This window comes from Polypterus senegalus, chromosome 2, assembly GCF_016835505.1.
Source record: "Polypterus senegalus isolate Bchr_013 chromosome 2, ASM1683550v1, whole genome shotgun sequence".
Taxonomy (NCBI): Eukaryota; Metazoa; Chordata; class Cladistia; order Polypteriformes; family Polypteridae; genus Polypterus; species Polypterus senegalus.
In genome coordinates this window covers 226,164,674-226,185,478 of record NC_053155.1, presented here as the reverse complement: position 1 = coordinate 226,185,478, position 20,805 = coordinate 226,164,674, and positions in this window count along the sequence as shown.

Genomic DNA, 20,805 nt, shown 5'->3' with positions numbered 1-20,805 from the left:
GAAGTCTGTCTGCATTCCCAGTACCATGCACCATACGTGGAGATTGGGCAAGACCAAAAAACAGAAAAAAAAAAAAAAACGTTCAATTGACATAGCATTTTCAGAATAATTGTGTTTTCATTCATGGATGTGTTTGTGCGTGCATGAGAGAGGCAGCGACAGATTTGATATCATTCAAGTGGTTACTGAAATATAAAGTAAACACTTTTACAAAGGTATAATGAAACAAGTGTGCTTGTATTCAAGAATAAAACTGATTCCCCAGCATTTGTGCTTCTGCTTATATCCCTTCAGTGATATCTTTTACAAGTATCAAAACTTTACACCAGCTGTCACAGACTCAAAGCATTTGTATGTTTTTATTATATAATAGTAATAACAACAGAAGCTCACTATTCAAAACGAAAAATAAAAGGAAGACCCGGAATCAAACCCACAACCTCTTGATATTGAAGCAGCTGTCCTTATCTCTATACCAGCCATGCAATTGGTATTTAGCCTTTGGTTTTTACATATTGGCAGCAACATGTAAATTGAATAATTTCTTTTTCTTCAGTTATATTTTTGAATAAAGGCTTGTGACACCCCATGTAGTGGGATTTAGGGTCACCAGCCTACACTCTAGGTGTCTAGTATGTGGGACCGAGAGTGACCAGGATGATGGTGTAAGACAGGGAGACGCACACACAAAGGGTTGGGTTTTTTGTAAAATAAAGTGAGGTTTTATTTACAGGTGCACTTAAAGAAAAACAAAAATAATGTCCTGCGGAATTTAAATATCAATACGCAGTGCAATACTGCAAAGGACACACAAAAGCAGTAATTAAATTTAGCCCAAAAACAGTGACTATATACAGTATTTATAGTGCTGGCTGAAAGTCCCAAATAAAAATAATAAAGCGCACAAACTAGTGAAACCCATATATACACAAACACCAATATGAAGCTGTCTTCCTCCACAGTGCTCCAAGTCAGGAAGCTGCTCCTTCAAACAGTGTATACAGGATTCACCAAAACAAAAATATTCAAAATACAGGAAAAAAGTGTATATACAAAAATAAACAGTGCACCAATAACCACAACCCAATAAATACCTCCACCCAAGTTAATCCAGAGATATTTATCAATTTATATTTACAAGAAAAAAGAATATTTACAATAATCAAGGCACAAGCCGAAGTGCTTGGTAAAGTCAAGAAGGAGTTGTACTAAGTACCTTTCTGTTAGCAAGATCTAGCTATTTGATATTTGAACTTCAGTCTTCACACATTCTACACTTCACGTCTGCATTTTATCATTATTATAACATTAAAAAAAATTCTATTTTAGTTATGTAGTAAACATTTCTTGCCTTGCATTTCCTGTTATCCTACATTTACCCACATCATTGTAGACACGGAACACTCATGAAATGCATGTATTCCAAATAACGATATTTTATTTACCCAATACAATTCCAGGCTCCTCCCACCCAGATAAACAGACTTGAGCTGGGAGAACTTCAGCTGTGTCAGAGGGAGATGGGATAGCAGGCTGCTTGTTGCTTGTGCTGATTGATATATTTGCAAAACAAAGACGCTGTTGAGGAAATACGAAGGAATTTAAGGTGGGCCGGTGTTATGACTTTTTTTCTTAGGCTTCAGGGATTCTTGTGTTAATGTACTTTCAGGATAAGGTCCATGAGGGGACCACATATTCAAAAAATGTATGTGAACTTAAAAAAGCTTAATAAACCAACTCCCACGTAAACGTTAGCAAGTTCTCTTTGAAAGGAATTAAGTCTTCTGCCACTCCCTCCTTCCATAGGAATATGTTTGCAGGATTTTTTAATAGGGGAGAAGGTGGTGTTTGGAAAGTATCCACACAATTTTGACAGATTAGGAACCGTTATGCAGTACAATGTGAGACCACTACTACTAGAGGTAACTGTTCCATTGCAGCCTTTCTTTGGAATCATAACCTCCAATACAAAACTACTTCCACCTGATTTACAGTTGAGGGCTGCTGTTTATCTGAGATGTATTTCTCATCTCATTGGCCATGAGTTCCAGGCTAATAGATAGATAGATAGATAGATAGATGTTTATTTGTCTGCAGAGGGAAATTTGACTTTTTACAGAAGCTCTTTAAATAAATTAATTAATTAATATCCACACACACTTTGGACTTAACACACACTGGAATGACTATAAAGGACAACAATTCAAAAGAAAGAAAACAAAGAAAAGTTCTGACTTGGCAGTTACAGTCACAGTGAGGCATTATGTAGGTATATTGCTGTTGGTATACACACTTCTTGACACACTTCTGCAGAATAATTTGTTAGCTGAAAGTACTCATTGTTAGTGTGTCACTGGAATGATGTTCAGCATTGCTCATAATGGTTTTGTTTTAGCTTTCTCCTTTGCTACTATCTCCAAGTGGTACAGAGTGTGTCCTATAACTGAGCTTGCCCTTCTAAATACGGTAACCTGTTGATTTGATGGGCCTTTCTTGAAGTGAAATTATCAGCCCAGCAACAAACAGTTCCTCTGTGTTTCAAGAGCAGTTTAACCTGTGTCACACAAGTGTGAATAGGAGGCAGCTGAAGGGCTTGGAGAATAGTGGTAACACATCTGCCCAGGGGGTGGCGGGGTGCACTAACACTCTTTCTAAGTTCCCTGCAGTCCTTTCCCGGGAAATCCCACCAGGAGCCACTGCCTTGACACACCATTTCTTGTCCCGGGCTCAAGGACAACATCACTTCTGGTTCCGGCCCTGAGGACGACCTCACTTCCTATAAAGCCTCACTCCCCTCTTCTGGAATTCAGTTCTATTTTGGACTCTGTCTTGTAAACTTTACTTGCTTTCAACTTTAACTTTTTGCAGCCAGGATACAGATTATAAGGGTGCCTACCCCAAACATTTGCCAAGTCTCATGTCTCTTCTTGTCACACCCATCTTTACTGTGGACCCCCAAGTACTTGTAGGAGTGGACCACATGTACATCCACTCCTTGAACAATGCCGAAACATACGGGCTCTTTGGTGCGGCGAAAGTCAATAAATATTTCCTTGGTTTTGCTTATATTAAGATGCAGACAATTCTCTTTGCAGCAAGAAATAGTTTTCCACCTGACTCCAATAATTTGGCTCAGCTCCCCTTATTAAATTGTGGAATCATCTGAGAACTTCTGCAAGTGACATGACCTGCTGTTACATTTATAGTCTGAGGTGTACAGAGTAAAGAGGAAAGAAGATAGGACTGTTCCTTGTGGTGGTCCAGTATTGCTCACATCTGTGTCAGAAACATAGTCATTGCACCTCACAAATTGTGGTCTGCCCTACAGACACCATAGGCTCATGGAGTTTTATTAATACCTTCAAAAACATGAGGCATGAACCTATTTTTGGTAAGGCAGAGCATTTAATAGCAATGTAGAAAGGGAAAAGTGTCTTGTTTTATGCAATAGTTTAAACCAAAGTAAGCTTGAATGTATGTTCTTTATTAACACTGAGGTTTCATAATTTCAGTACATCAGTTTTATGAAGGCTTACATTTTTCAGCCAATTATGCACCTTTGCAGTGTGGATAAAATTAACTGATGTCACAGATATTTTTTTCCAATTATGAACGACACAGGTAACCAAAGAAATAATGCCAAAATTGGTGAGATGTGCTCAAATTTTCTTTTCCTAGTTAAGATTCTGGCTGCTGCATTTTGCACTAATTGCAGTAGAAAGATCTCTTTCGTAGGTATTCCTGTTAGGAGTTCATTACAGTAGTCTAGTCAACTAAAAACAAAAGTGTGAGCTATTTTTTCGGCATCTTGAATAAGTTGTAAGAGGTCTAACTTTTGCTATAATGCAGTCCTAATAATGTGGTTAATATGTGATTGAAAGTTTAGGTCAGAGTCAATGATTACCCTTAAATTATTTACTCTGCCTTGGATTTTAAGCCTAAAGGATCATTTAGCTGCTTAAAATCTGCCTTTTCTAGAATTTAACATAAAGTTCTTGAAGACAGAGAGGTTGAGATTGTTTTGTTTGAGCAGTGGTATAATAAATGAAGTCTTTAGAAGACCCCCCCATATCTAAGGATGAGTTCACTATGTCAAGTACACTATCAATTAGGACATCGCAGGATTTTTGAAAAAATTATGTTGGTCAGGGATGCAGGTGAAGGGCTGTGAAATTACTCTATGAAGTTAGTTTGAATCTATTCCAGCGCAAACATTTGACTCGCGTCAATGGGCATGCTGGGGCACAAAAGTGTTAACTTTGACTAGTACTATATTATTAAGTATTATTAGTACTATTATTATATATTATTATGAAGTATTATATTATTTCTAATATCATGTATTTTATGTTTAAAAAATATAGCAAATGCCACACAAGTTTAACTAGTAATTTTTAGTAGGCATTCCATTCTGTGATCTGGGAATCAGAAGTTATGTTATATATTCTGTAAATAAATTATACAAGGAAATCCAGGCTTCCTTTGCATGCTCGGTTTCACTCCTCTGTGGTCAATATAGTTGGAAAGCTAAATTCTGCTGGCAATAACAAAATTCTGCAACCATGCTTCCGTTATTTCAAAATTTAAAAGAAGCATTTTTATAGAAACTGATTTAAATCTGCATGTGAATTTACAATATTTATATTTATGTGATTTCAAGACATGAGTGCTAAAAGAAGCACTGGAAATGCCTAAATTTCATTTGGCAGAGAAGCCAATGCTGCATATTAAATGCAGAAACGGGTGCTGAATACTAATTAGACACAAAAACCAGCGTTTAAGCGTAACCATATGTTATGCTAATTTAGTAGTACATTCACTAATTAAGAAGGGACTGCAAACTCCATGAAGGAATGGAAATTTTATTTCATGCAAGAATCTACTTGGCCATATCAGTGAGGATACTACTTTCTAGAATATGACTAGCAAAGTCATAATAAAGCAGGTCTTGTTTAGCAGTACATGATATGGCAGAAAGTTATGCTGCAATTATAACAAATATGCAAAGAGAATCTTAATTTGTGCCGTATAAAGAAGAAAATGTGCTACCTTGAAATCTCATTTTATCTCTGAACTCTTAGAAATTCAAAGAACTATGCTTAAATGTATTTAAACAAAGCTGCAAAAACACATCTGTACATGACAGGACTTCAGCTAGGTCCTAGGAGAAAATAGAGGCTATAGTCCAAAATGGAATTTCATTTTTAACAGACTCTTAACAAAACAGGTCTATTGCACCCAATTTTCACAAACTGATTTAAATTTTTTTTATAACGTAAATCAGAATTTTCCAATATGACCATCTAAATTGTTTCCTATCAAATTAGGATTCAGATGAAAGAATTTGGAAACTGAAAATATTTATACTAATCACATCCACCTAAAGCCTGTGTTTAATTATAAGTTGTAATAATTCTGTAAAACTCCCATACATAGATAAATCCTATTAATGAGTTCAAGTCAGTAGCCAAAATTAATGTTAGAAATTCTAATGGGGTATCTGGATTCAACTTACAAAATATACTTTGATCGAAGAAAAGAATGGCTGAATAACAATTGCCAACAAAAAATCTACAAATATCTTTAATACCAGACAAAATAGCTGGAATGTAGTTCAATATAGTTTGGTGTGACCATGGCCAAAGGTTTGTACACCTGCAGTAGATTTGAAACAGACATGCATAAGCCCTTCATATAACTGACATAAGGAACTGATAAGTATATTTCACAATCTCACAGAATAACTTTACCTGTGTAAGTGGTTATACATAGGTGCCGGTAATAAAATTAGAATATCATGACAAAGTTGATTTATTTCAGTAATTCCATTCAAAAAGTGAAACGTGTATATTAGGATTCATTCATTACACACAGACTGGTGTATTTCAAATGTTTATTTCTTTTAATTTTGATGATTATAACTGACAACTAATGAAAGTCCCAAATTCGGTATCTCGGAAAATTAGAATATTGTGAAAAGGTTCAATATTGAAGACACCTGGTGCCACACTCTAATCAGGTAATTAACTCAAAACACCTGCAAAAGCCTTTAAATGGTCTCTCAGTCTAGTTCTGTAGGCTACACAATCATGGGGAAGACTGCTGACTTGACAGTTGTCCAAAAGACGACCATTGACACCTTGCACAAGGAGGGCAAGACACAAAAGGTCATTGCTAAAGAGGCTGGCTGTTCACAGAGCTCCGTGTCCAAGCACATTCATAGAGAGGCGGAGGGAAGGACAAGATGTGGTAAAAAAAAGTGTACAAGCAATAGGGCTAACCGCACCCTGGAGAGGATTGTGAAACAAAACCCATTCAAAACTGTGGGGGAGATTCACAAAGAGTGGACTGCAGCTGGAGTCAGTGCTTCAAGAAACACCACGCACAGACGTATGCAAGACATGGGTTTCAGCTGTTGCATTCTTTGTGTCAAGCCACTCTTGAACAAGAGACAGCGTCAGAAGCGTCTCGCCTGGGCTAAAGACAAAACTGCTGCTGAATGGTCCAAAGTTATGTTCTCTGATGAAAGTAAATTTTGCATTTCCTTTGGAAATCAAGGTCCCAGAGTCTGGAGGAAGAGAGGAGAGGCACAGAATCCACGTTGCTTGAGGTCCAGTGTAAAGTTTCCACAGTCAGTGATGGTTTGGGGTGCCATGTCATCTACTGGTGTTGGTCCACTGTGTTTTCTGAGGTCCAAGGTCAATGCAGCCATCTACCAGGATGTTTTAGAGCACTTTATGCTTCCTGCTGCTGACAAACTTTATGGAGATGCAGATTTCATTTTCCAACAGGACCTGGGGCCTCATGTATAACGCCGTGCGTAGAACTCGCACTATAACATGGTGTAAGCACAAAAGCCGAAATGTGCTTAGCACAGAAAAATCCAGATGCAGGAATCTGTGCGTACTCCAACTTCCACGTTCTTCCGTTACATAAATCCCGATCAGCGTGAAAACTAACGATCGTGCACGCGCATTATGTAATGCCCCAAATCCTCCCAGAATTACGCCTATTTGAATATGCAAATCAATATAAATCGCCCTTAAGCGCAGCCTTCTGTGAAAAGACAATGGGAAAAGCATGGGGAAAATATAAGAATTTCAGCGAATACCAAGTGGAGGCAAAGGAAAAACATACTATTTGTTCAAATAAACCGTGGTATAATCAACAAAATGAAGTTGATCGAGTGACATAGCGTGTTGGAGAAACTTGAAAGCTCACATTCACAAAATCGCACAGTGCCGGAAATAAAAAGAAGTCACATATCAAAGTCGCCGTGAAAAGACGAGTTGTAAGCCCACTGTCTGAGTGTCATATGAAAGTTTATTAGGGTACAGAGAAAAAAGGCACACGGTGGGGAAAAAGCATGAAATGTCAACTTCAATCTCGACATTTCCACTTTAATCATGTAGTTTATTTTGTCATTTAGTAGAACATTATAAACTTCATCTTAAAATCGTTTAATTAACCAGTTTCTAAAATCACATCGTAATTAAAGTAGCACGTTAAATGCTTTGTTTTGTATTTGATCTTCTACTCGTATGTGATCTATGTGTGTGAATCACTACTTGCTTCTTAAACTGGCTCTCTTCCTCCAACTGGACACAGAGTCCATTACATTTGTGATATTACAGCTCTCTGAATAACTAAAATACTGAGATGTATACGTGATGTCATCTTCATGATGATAGGAGCTAAAGCACATTATTAAACATGTGTTTCATGAGCCTCGTGCTCATGACAAGCATTTATCTTTTGTCGAAATTTGTCGCTGCGTTTTTAGCTGTGTTGTTATTTTCTCTTTCTGTTTTATATTCAATATATATTGGCGTAGCCGTAACTGCAGTCCTTGCTTTTCTTTCCCCAAGTAACCGATCGCCATACAATCAGCTCTGTAATAGACGTTAAGCCATCTGTAAGTTTAGCGCCGATTCTTCAAAACGTTTAAAGAACATTGAAATATCTTCGTAGTACATGTTTAATTATTTTATCCTTCACGCCAGTCCCAGTGAAGAATATAGATTATTTAAATGAAGTTAAAGTTTTATGTGTATAATTTAACAAACATATTTTGCTGCATTTTACCTTAAAAATGATATCGTCATCATATGTAAATACGCTTTATAAAGTGGCCCAGGTTGTGAGATATTATAACTGTAGTGCAAGTTTACAGTGGGGTGATTGTACTTATAAGTACAAACCGTTCTACAAGGAGCAATTGATTGAATGCATTTAAAGTTCTTGGGATTAAACTGTTTCTGAACCGCGAGGTCTGTACAGGAAAGGCTTTAAAACGTTTTGCAGTGGCTGAGACAGCGTGTTCTTAAAGCTGTATACCGATAATTCTCTTTCCGATCAGCTGCTGCTGTGATTCACACTCAGATACAGTGATATAAATTCTCTGAGTCGTGCAGTGAGAGTACTATGGAAAAAGATGATCCGCTGTGGCAACTCCTAACGGGAGGAGCTGAAAGAAGAAGAAGAAGAAGAAGAAGAGGTGAGAGTAACAACGCTAAAGCAGTTATGGTATTTGGAATACTATGGTTGTTCCCTGGACCATTATATTGTTACGAGTTAATTACAATCAGATGCATTACACTAATAAACAATATGCGGTTAGTTTCGGTGTATTTATAAAGCCGCATCATGAAAATAATGAGTAATCACACAAGAACAGTACCATTGCTTTGACGCTGGGTGCCGCCAGTTTGCAAAACCGAGCGGAGAACTTGCGTACGACAAGGCATGAGGTACCGTGGAAAAGTGCGTGGCTTTACGCCAAGTGTAGGTTTTATACATCGCGATTTGAACGTGGAAAAGTTCTTACGCAACATTTCTGTGCGTACGCATCGTTTATACATGAGGCCCCTGGCACCTGCACAAAGTGCCAAAACTACCAGTACCTGGTTTAAGGACCATGGTATTCCTGTTATTGATTGGCCAGCAAACTTGCCTGACCTTAACCCCATAGAAAATCTATGGGGTATTGTGAAGAGGAAGATGCAATACGCCCGACCCAACAATTCAGAAGAGCTGAAGGCCACTATCAGAGCTACATGGGCTCTCATAACACCTGAGCAGTGCCACAGACTGATCGACTCCATGCCACGCCGCATTGCTGCAGTAATCCAGGCCAAAGAAGCCCCAACTAAATATTGAGTGCTGTACATGCTCATACTTTTCATGTTCATACCTTTCAGTTAACCAACATTTCTAAAAATCCTTTTTTTGCATTGGTTTTAATTGATATTCTAATTTTTTGAGATACTGAATTTGGGACTTTCATTAGTTGTCAGTTATAATCATCAAAATTAAAAGAAATAAACATTTGAAATACATCAGTCTGTGTGTAATGAATGAATCTAACATACAAGTTTCACTTTTTGAATGGAATTACTGAAATAAATCAACTTTGTCACGATATTCTAATTTTATGACCGGCACCTGAATGTGAATTTTCAGGTTTGCCAGAAGGATTGTATCCTAACTTTGCTCAGGGAAGCATCTTATTCTGTGCCTACAGTGTCATTCTGATTTAGACAGGTTAGCAACTGTAATTTCTAAAACTGTTCCAATAATTTCTTAATTCACCATAAACCTGAAAGTCCCATGGAGATTTTTCCACAAATATCTAAGACAATATTCTATTTTTGCCAGTACGTCATACATACTCATGATGCAGCTATTTATGTAACTTTCTTCTTTTTCTCAAATATTGCTTAAGTAATGTCATTTTTATGTCTGCCCATGTTTCCCTGTAAATGAAATATTAATGCTCTACTAATGCAACTCATTAATGGCTAAATAAATACATTTATGAAGACACATTTTTTTTTTTGTCTGTGCTGCTTTTGGAAACCAAGCTTATTTGAGGGGACATACCTTTTTTGTAAACAAACTTTGTATTGACTTTAAAAAAGGAGGAAACAGGCAGATGAGGAAATTCTCACACATCAAAAAGGGAAAAAAGTTACCAACCAAACTCACTATTAAATATTGATTTTAGGATCTTAACAAACGTCTATCTGAAATAATAGCAAAACATTCACTTCTAATTTTAGAAGATCAAATTGTTTTTTTTAAATGCAAAACTTAAATTTTTTTTAATTCCGATATTTTTAATTATGTAATAATTCTACATTATCTGATCTTGTCATGGGGCTGAAATATCTGAATGCAGAAAAAGTTTCTCATAGTTTTTGAGAGTTCTTTGTAATATTGCTCAAATTAGTTTAGATTTAATCTATGTGTTTCGATCAAACCCAGATTCCTTTGTTTATATAAACAAAATAAATTTCTGATGATTTCATACTAGAAAAGCAAACCAGAGAGAACTATTCATTATTACCAATATTTTTGTAATTACCATTAAACCCCTGATTGCTCATCTCCAGATAACAGAATAAAGAGAATCACAAGGCAATGACTGAATGAAAACTTTTTTTTTTCTATAGTGACAACATGGTGCTCCTTCTCTTGGATTTAGATTCATCATTGTCTCTGTTATGAAATATCCTGGGACCTCATGCATAACGCTGTGCGTAGAATTCGCACTATAACATGACGTAAGCACAAGAGCTGAAATGTGCTTACGCACAGAAAAATCCAGATGCAGGAATCTGTGTGTTCGCCAACCTCCGCTACATAAATCTGGGTCAGCGTGAAAAGTAACGCAACTGCACACGCCTGCTGTCCTGCCCCAACTCCTTCCAGAATTACGCCTCTTTGAATATGCAAATCAATAAAAATAGCCCTTAATGTCAGCGTTCTGTGAAAAGACAATGGGAAAAGCAAGAGGGAAAATGGAAGAATTTCAGCGAATACCAAGTGGAGGGAAGGAAAAACGTACTATTTGTTCGTTTAAACAGTGGTATAAACAACAAAAGGAAGCTGTTTATTTTGTCATTAAAGTAGAACATCATAAACTTCATCTTAATATCGTTTAATTAACTAGTTTCTCAAATCACATCGTAAGGAAAGTAGCACGTTAAATGCTTTGTTTTGTATGTGTTCTTCGATGTGCTCTATGTGTGTGAATCACTACTTTCTTTCGCAACATATCTGTGCGTACGCACTGTTTATACATGAGGCCCCTTAATTTTTTTTACAGGATCCTTGAGTTCAAAATGACCTTTAACAGGAGTATATTTTTCCCAATAAACTGTCTTTCCATTGCTTGCCTTGGGGCGGTTTAAATACATCAGAGTTATGCAATGTGATGTAAAAGTAACAAAGAAGATATTAATAGTTGGTCATTTCTTCAGCTGTCTTTAGCTGGGTATATTAATTTTGTTAAAATAAATATCCTTCCAAGGCTTGGATTTCTCTTACAGAAATCCCTATTGCTAAGAACTGGAAAATCCATCTTGGCTTACTGGAATTTTATTTTTTTTAGTTCATGAGATTTTAATATTTTGGAAGCTGCAATTTTAAGATTTAATTGTATTTGTTTGGTTGAGAAAGAATTATATTTTTTCATTTACTTTTTTAAAAGTGTCACAATGCTACTTTAGAAGCCTCTATGGCTGGGTAATGGGCCGTTAAAGGACCTTGCTGCATGATTCACATCACAAACACTCACTCATAAATTACAGCGCAGCCTCAAGAGCCCTCTGTCTGATATATGGATTTGACAGGTTAACCTAGAGCAGTTTGACAATTTTGATTCTGACACAGTCTGGGTTTTGAGTCATTTCTCATTTGTCTCATCCTCATCCCTCATGTTTTTTTACTTAGCATTTTGGCATAATGCTAATCTGCTGGATGAACTTTTGTAATACTTGTCCGACAACAATATTGTATATCTATAACCTTCTGGTTTTCAAGTCAAATTACTATATCATTCTTTGCCAGCAGGTTATTTTGGTGGGGGTAGAAAAAAATGGTAACAGTCCTTGCCACAGAGCAGTCAAAGTATTTTGTGTTTTTGTGACTGGCATAACACCTATGTATAGGATATTAGACTTTTTTTTTAATTTAAGTTAAACTGAATTGTATCTGTTTTTTTTCATCTGGAACACACATCTTTTTAAAAAGAGACTCTGTAAAGATCTAAAAAATAGGGTGCCATGAGACTTCTTATTTTACAGTTTAACTACTGGTTTGAAAATATTTGAACTTGACACAAAGACAGAGGGTACAGTGACAACGCAAGCTTGGTTAACCATGAAAATCAAACTACTCTTTACATGCTTTGTTCTTGTGCTCCATTAAGTGCTAATTTACTACCAATCCAAAGGTGCTTCGTTCCCTTAAAATATGGAACCATTGTAAGAAATACTTTAGGGCAAAAATTCTATTCTTGGCTGCTGCAGTGTAATGATAATCACATAGTCTTGCCTTCTTTAACATACATGCTATTTAATTAATGGAAGTCATTAGATATCCTAACCTTTAGAGATCTTTATAATGACCATGCATATACTGCACATTCTTTATGCCTGTCTCCTTTTCTCATAAACTTCCTGTATCACATTAATAAACCTAGCCAGCCACCTTCCTAATCTTCTATCAGTATCTATGCTTGATGCTACACTAGCTAGAATTGTTGAAGACATCATTCATACAGTATATCTGGATACTATCAAATGATTTCAAAGTATGAATCTTTAGACATTCTTAGGCAAGCAACGACAATTTATTTTTTGTATAGCACAAAATTACACAAGGAGTGCAGCAACAGCCTTTAACAGGACCTATTTTTTGACAACCTCCCAGTCATGACTTTCCAAGAAGACAAGATTAAAAAAAAAAAAATCCCCTTGTAAGGAAAAAATATGGAAGGAATTTTAGGAAAGGCAATTCAAAGAGAGACCCTTTCCAGGTAGGTTGGGCATGTACAACAGTACTACACAATAGTACATTAGTAATAGTACAAATTACAAATACAAATGCAAGAATAATTGATATCACTCACTAAATACAGAACTATCACATATATGGATATAGATTTGTCCCGAGACCCAGAGACCTCGGCCAACAAGCTGCCTCACCCTTACTGGTCATTCAGCACTGTGCCGGCCAGTCTGATGAAAGACCACTTCTCCCTGATGATTCCAGTGTTTCTGTAACAGAGATAACTTTTCCATGGGCATGCAAACAACATGGCAGTAGAGAAGTGGCACCAAATGCCACATGTGAGTACCAAGAAGAGAAACAGAATAGGTGAGCATTAGTAAGAGCTTATAAATATCACAATACTTACATTTTAGTACTAATGACTAACCATAGAGATGCAATATGTACAGCTAATCAGCAGCTCTAGTCAGGGCATGCTAAACTGAAGTAGTGAGTCTTCAGCCAGGATTTAAAACCTGAGACTGAAAAGGCACCTCTTACATCAGCCGGTAGACCATTCAACAGGTTTGGGGTCCTATAACTAAAAGCTCAACTGTTATTTTAGTAATCTTTGGAATCAAAAGGAGGCCAGCATTTTGAGATCTTAATGTGTGCGCTGGTCTGTAAGTAATGATAAGTTCAGATATGAAAACAGGACCATGGCATTTTAAGGCCTGTCTATTTAAATCTGTCCTAAACTTGACAGGGAGACAATGTAAAGATTTACGAACTGGATTTGTGTATTCATATTTTCTTGTTCTTGTAATAATTCTTGCAGCAGCATTTTGAATGAACTGAAAGCAGAATAAAGAACAATTTGAACAGCTAGGAAACACCACATTGCAGTAATCAATACTTCTACTACTAACAAATGCATGAATAAATGAATCAGTATCCTGCATATGCAGAAAATGCTTTAATTTTCCAACTATTTTTAGGATGGAAAAAAAAACATGTTTTGCACAGTTTTGTAATGTGCACTTTAAATAACATGCTAGTGTTAAAGATAATGCCTAGAATGTGGGCTGATGCGGTAAAACTCAGTTAAATAATGAGAAAATATTTTTTCAATAATCATCATTCCTTCCTATTATTAACATTTCTTTTTTGTCTGTGTTCAAAGACAAGTAGCTCTCATCCATCCACTACTTTAACTCACTAACACATCTAATTAAGGACAACATCGGAGAAACATAGGGTTCATATAGACTTTATTATCTCAGAGGGAAATTTGTTTGCAGCAGGAAAGCACAACTGGGTGCCATCGATGTACAAATGAAAATGAATGTTAAGTTTTCTAATGAAAGATCACAGTTGAAGCATGTAAAGTGAAAACAGTAAAAGCTCCAGTACTGAGCCTTGCAGGACACCATATGTCACTCATATCAGCACATTTCTGTATGTACTGGAATTGATTTGATAAATGAGAACTAATCCAGACAAGGACATTGCCTGTAAGCCCAATGTCAGTTACCAACCTGTGTAGTAAAATACATGGTGGCCCATATTTGTGTAAATGATGTTTCACAGGCTGTAGCATTTAAGATACTGCGCGAAAAGTATCAAAAATGGCATCACTGTGTAGCCTAAAAATTGGAGTGACAATGAGCTGGACTGGGCAATCCCTACTGATTCTTAATGTTCATATTTTATTATGTTACTTGATAATAACATTGGTAGTTTCCTGACAATAATGCCTTTTCAATCATATACATAAATATGGGCCACCCTGTAGAATGGGGTCAATGGCATCAAACATTACTCTTAAATCTAACAACATAATGAATATGGCATTTCCTACATCAGAGGATATCAGAATGTTGTTTAAAACATGTTTTAGTGCTGTTTCTGTGCTATGACCAGTGCGCAAACCAGACTGGAATTTCTCAAACAAATTGTAATGTGTAAGGTGAGACTGAATCTGATTGGTGACTTTTTTTTACAACTGTTTTAGAGAGAAAGGGTACATTTTAAATGGGTCTGTAATTATTGAGTATAATGCAGGGTCTAGGTCTGACTTTTGGTTTGTAATGGTTTGATAAGTGACACTTTTACTGCATCAGGTACTGTGCCATGTGGTAATGAGTTCTTGATAATGCTAAGAATTGGTACTGCAAGATCATCCATTGCACTTTTTACTAATTTTGTTGGCATTGGATCTAGAGAACAAGTAGTAGGTTTCTTTTTAGAAATGAAAGTTAAGTCATCCCGTTCTGTTGCAGAATTAAAATTGCTAAAGTGGTGAATACAAGGTTTGACAGGGTTTCCCAAGCTAGTATGAGGTTTGCGCTGTGATGCTGAGATCTAGGATCTTTTATTTTTGATTTTCTCTTTAAGGAAGTTCATAAAGTCTGTACTGCTAATGTCTGTTGGTATTTTGCACTGTAATTCTAAATTTTTAATTGTTAAATTGACCACTGTTCTAAACAGTACACAAGGATTATTATTTTTGTAGAATAGTAGTCTGAGAAGGCTTTAGGGAATGTTTTTCATAATTTTTAGCACTGTTTGTCCATGCAGTTTGAAAGACATGCAGCTTTGTTGTTCTTCATCTATGCTCCAGTTTTTGACACTCTAATTTAGTTTCTGTGTGCTTTAATCACTTTTGTTTTAAGGGGAGCCACTGTATCCAGAGCATCTTTCAAGGTCATATTATAATTTAAATTTTGTTGATCTAAATTGTTTTCCATGATTATACTTGACTTACTCAAAATTTCTATAAATTTTGAAGTAGAGTTACAATCTAGATGTCACACTGTCTTTGTTTTAATCTGTGAATTTATTGGTGAGGGCAGAACCAAATTAAATTTAATCAAGCAACCTCACAATTCGAATTTCACTAAAGATTGGATTTCATCTCTTTGCAAGCTACTTTATTACCCAATATGTGCAAAGTATGGTGTAATTCATCTTAAAACAGTACATCAGGCACATCCAAATATTATCAGGAACAAGATCCTAAACACAAATGATATCCTTGAGTACAAGTCTTGGCAGATCATATCTTCTGGGTGTTTATCACACATTTTTGGGAAAAATGGTTGACAGATAATTCATCTTTCAGAGAGTGTGGAATATATATTTTAAAGCCAAACATTTAATATTATTATTTGGAGAATTTCCAGATGGAGTAAGATTAGGCAATAAAAAGTTTGTTGTGATATCCTGTACTACATTGCTTGTCCATAAACATATACTCAGCTAAAAGAATCCTAACTTACCATGCTTATAACACAAAGAGAAAGTGACATGTTATATTTTCTAAAACTAGACAAAAATGTAATGTACCTTATGAATGATGGTCCAAAGCATCTTCAGAAAGTGTCAATAGTTAAATAATATTCTTTTAAAATAGGTATAAAAACGACAAATTATTTTATATTTCTCCAACAAAAATAAATCACAAACTAAAAAGGCCTCAGAGTTAATCAGTGAAATTACCAGAATAGATTAAGAACATGCCAGGTCTCCAAATGAGGCACTTTTTAGGAACAGACCAACTTTTAGACAACAAAAGAAACAGAACAATATATTTTTTAAATTGCAACATAATTACTATGAACATGGAGAGAAGGCTAATAAGATCTTAGATTAACAAATCCACAAGCACAATTCACAAATCAATATCAGTAATCACCAACACAGACAGAGATAGAATCATTGGCCATAAAAATATAATTCACACATTTACAGACTACTACTATATAAGTCCTTACATTTTATTCAGTTTAAGGAATACAATATACAATCTAATGCATTTTTGATACATTATGGATACTACATCTAGATACTCTCAGTGCAGAGGAATTGGATAAACTTCTGACACTATCAGAATTACTAGACACTATAGACTAATTTCAGGGTGGGAAAGCACCAGGTCCTGATGGCTACCCTGCTGAATTTTATAAAAGATTTTCAATCAAGTTAGCTCCCCTTTTTTTAGCAACATTAATAGAAGCCAGAGACAAAATAACATTCTATCTCAAACTTTTCGCCAAGGATTAATTACCAGTTTTCCTAAAAAAAAAAAAAAGGACTTATTACAATGTGCATCACACAGACCAGTCTCACTTCTGAATAATGATGTTAAGATACTCTCCAAAGTCCTAGCTAGAAGGATTGTAAAAGTGCTCCATTCAGTAATATGACAAGACCAAACCAGATTTATTGAAGGTAGACATTTGGCTTCGACGCCTATTTAGTGTAAGATAATCACCCATAAAGTCTAACACTCCAGAGATCTTATTATCTTTGTATGCAGAAAAAATAAATTGATATGGTTGAATGTAATTACCTACACTTTGCATAAATTTTTTTTTTATTTTTTTATTTTTTATTAATTTTATTACAATCCATACAAAGCAATCAAGATTTTACAAAAAGAAAAATTGAGTTAAGAACAGATCGATCCCCACCCCTGAGAGAGCAAGCCAAATAACGTTAAATTTAAGGCTTGTAAACATACCTAATTTTAAAAAAATTCTCTGTGCTTTATGAACTTATTTTAAAATATTACTGATTAGATCCTGCCATGTTTTGAAAAAAGTCTGCACAGATCCTCTAACAGAGTATTTGATTTTTTCCAATTTCAAATAATATAACACATCGGTTTCCCACTGACTTAAAAGAGGAGAGTTTGGATTCTTCCAGTTTATCAGAATGAGTCTGCGTGCCAACAGTGTAGTGAATGCAATCACAATTTGTTTGTCTTTCTCCACTTTAAACCCTCTGGAAGAACCCCAAACACAGCTGTTAATGGGTTAGGAGGGATTGTGAGTCCAAGGCTGTCTGACAGGTAATTAAAAATTTTTGTCCAGAATAATGTTAATTTGGTGCAGGCCCAGAACATGTGACCTGTGAGGCTGGGACTTGGTTGCAACGTTCGCAGGTTGGATCATGTCCTGGAAACATTTTGGAGAGTTTTAGTCGAGACAGATGTGCTCGATATATAATTTTGAGTTGTATAATTGTATGCTTTGCATATGGAGCTTGAGTGAATTCTCTGCATTGCTACTTTCCACTCCTTTTCTGATATATTAATTGAGAGATCTTTTTCCCAGTGTCCTCTTGGATCTTTGAAAGGGAGGGATTGTAAAAGGATTTTATATATTGTAGAGATGGAGTCTAACTCCTTGAAATTGAGCAATAATTTTTCCAGCATGGTTGAGGGTGCAAGATGAGGAAAATCTGGAAGGTTCTGTTTAACAAAGTTCCTGATTTGAAGATAGTGAAAGAAATGTGTAGCTGGAATGTTAAATTTGGAATGTAATTGTTCATAGGATGCAAAGACGTTGTCTATATAAAGATCTCTAAGCAAGTTAATTCCAAATTTTTCCAGATATTAAAACTGCATATGTTTGTGAAGGTTGAAAGAGGTGGTTCTCTTGCAGAGGTGCCACAGATAGAAGCTTCTCCGTCTTAAAATGCTTTCTACATTGGTTCCAGATTCTAAGTGAGTGGAGCACAATTGGGTTATTAGTATATTGCCGATAACTTGTGTTTATTGGAGCGCAGAGCAAGGAATACAAAGAAGTACTGCAAGATTTTACTTCTATTGCGGTCCAAGCCTGTGTATGTTCTTCTATTTGTGTCCAGGTTCTTATGCCTGTATATTTGCTGCCCAGTAATAAAACTGGAAGTTAGGTAGAGCCATGCCACCTTCTGCCTTTTGTCTTTGTAGGGTCGCTCTTTTGATGCGTGGATGTTTTGAATTCCAAATAAATGAGGTTATTGTTGAATCTAATTGCTTAAAGAATGATTTATTAATGTATATTGGGATGTTTTGAAATAAAAAAAGGAGCTTAGGAAGAATATTCATCTTAACAGTGTTAATTCTTCCAGCTAGTGTGAGATGAAGGGTTGACCATCTATGCAAGTCTTGTTTAATTTTTTCCATGCAGACTGCAAAATTTTGTTGATAAAGAGCTTTATGTTTACTTGTGATGTTTACCCCGAGGTATTTAAACTGTTCTGCAATGATAAAAGGTAGGGTGTCTAATCTAATATTATATGCTTGAGAATTCACTGGAAAGAGTACACTTTTATTCAGATTAATTCTGAGACCAGAGATCTTTTGAAATTCTGTGAGTGCTGCTAAGACTGCAGGCACAGAATTTTCTGGGTCCGATATATACAGTACCATGTCATCTGCATATAAGGAGATTTTCTGTTCCAGTCCTTCTCTGATAATCCCCTTTATCTGATCAGTATTTCGACAATGTATTGCCAGTGGTTCAATGGCAATTGCAAACAGCAGTGGTGACAAGGGCATCCTTGTCTAGTGCCACGTTCTAGTTTAAAGTAGTCTGAGCAAATGTTGTTGATGCAAACTGAAGCTTCTGGGTTAGTATACAGTAATTTAATCCATGCACAAATGTTCGGGCCAAACCCAAACTTCTCCAATGTAGTAAAAAGGTATTTCCATTCAATCATGTCGAATGCTTTTTCTGCATCCAATGATAATAATATTTCTGAGGTGTTTGGTTTAGTTGGTGAGTACCGTATTTTTCGGACCATAAGACGCACTTTTTTCCCCCCAGAATTGGGGGGGAAAAGTCCCTGCGTCTTATGGTCCGAATATAGCCTAAACATGTGCTGTAAAAAAAAAATTTTCAACTTGCCCGGCTCTGTGCTCCATTCCCGCCGCGGCCGCCCGCACTGGAGTCAGGCTGCTGCTGCCCTGTGGTAGTAGTAGTACCGTACCTGCTTCCATGATCATTCCTGCTGGTTGCAATGCTCCATTCCCGCCCCCGCCCGCACCGCTCACTGGAGTCAGGGGACTGGACTCTAACTGGTACAGTGTAGTGTACGGTGACGGTCCCTTCCTTGATCCTGCAGTCTGCATGCATCATCATTCATCGATTCCCATCCGCCTCAGCTGGTGTCCGCCCGCTTCCGGGATCGGAACCAGCGTGAGGCGCACATGTGACCTCCCTCCTGTGAGAACGTGTGCGCCTCACGCTGGTTCCAATCCCGGAAGCGGGCGGACACCAGCTGAGGCAGGACAGAGTTGCGAGTCGAGCGCCACCACCGCACACACCAGTGAAATACGAATAGAGGTAAATGACAAGTGAAATGACTGAGTGAAGGTAAAAGCGCAAGAATATGTATACAAATAGAAACCCTAATACAATTAGCAACTCGTCCGGTCCCGGGACAAACAGCGGTTCAAAAACGTTACAGTAATGTGTGCATGCCCATCTTGCCATGCATCTCGACACCCTATACATCAAATGAAACTTCAAAGTCTCGTCTTTCCGATGATATAAACCATTTTGACACACAACAACCACAGCACTGACACTAAAGCCTTTTTTACAGAGAAGTACATACTTTTAAGAGTTGACTGTGCCTACCTTTGAAGACCCCCTGCAAGTCAAACATCAATATTTCCGAGCAGTATTGATCCCATTGTGTCCGTAAGGCTCCAGCGAATATAATCCAGTAAAACGATTTAGGTCCAAAACACACGATATATTCTCAAAGGGACAAAAACTCCAGAAAATGTTTCATAACTTGAGACCACCTAAGTAATTTTTTTTCACTTATATTGCTCATATTAGACGTAATTTGTTTCTGTCGGCGAGTTTGAGTTTGATTGGACACTGTGACTGACACTCAAAACTTACAGCCAATGAGCAAACGAGCATTTTGATATGTGACTTGCTATGCTTAACTTGTAAAAAACATAATCGGAGCTTCGTGAAGGTGGCATTTGTACCAATCTGCAGAGTTGGTGCGTGGTTGTTTATTGTGATTTCGCCAAGTTTTTTCGCAGTTTAAATATGAATAAAAGTATAAGTTCAAACGTAAATAAACGCTCGATTAAATAATAGATGCATGTACGCCTTGCAAAAGTATTCAACCGGCACCTGCAAGGTATAATGGGAGAGAGCGACGTGCCACGCCCTTGTGCTTTCTGCTTGCTAGTGATTGCTGCCATCAAGTGGCACATGGAAAAACGCTGAG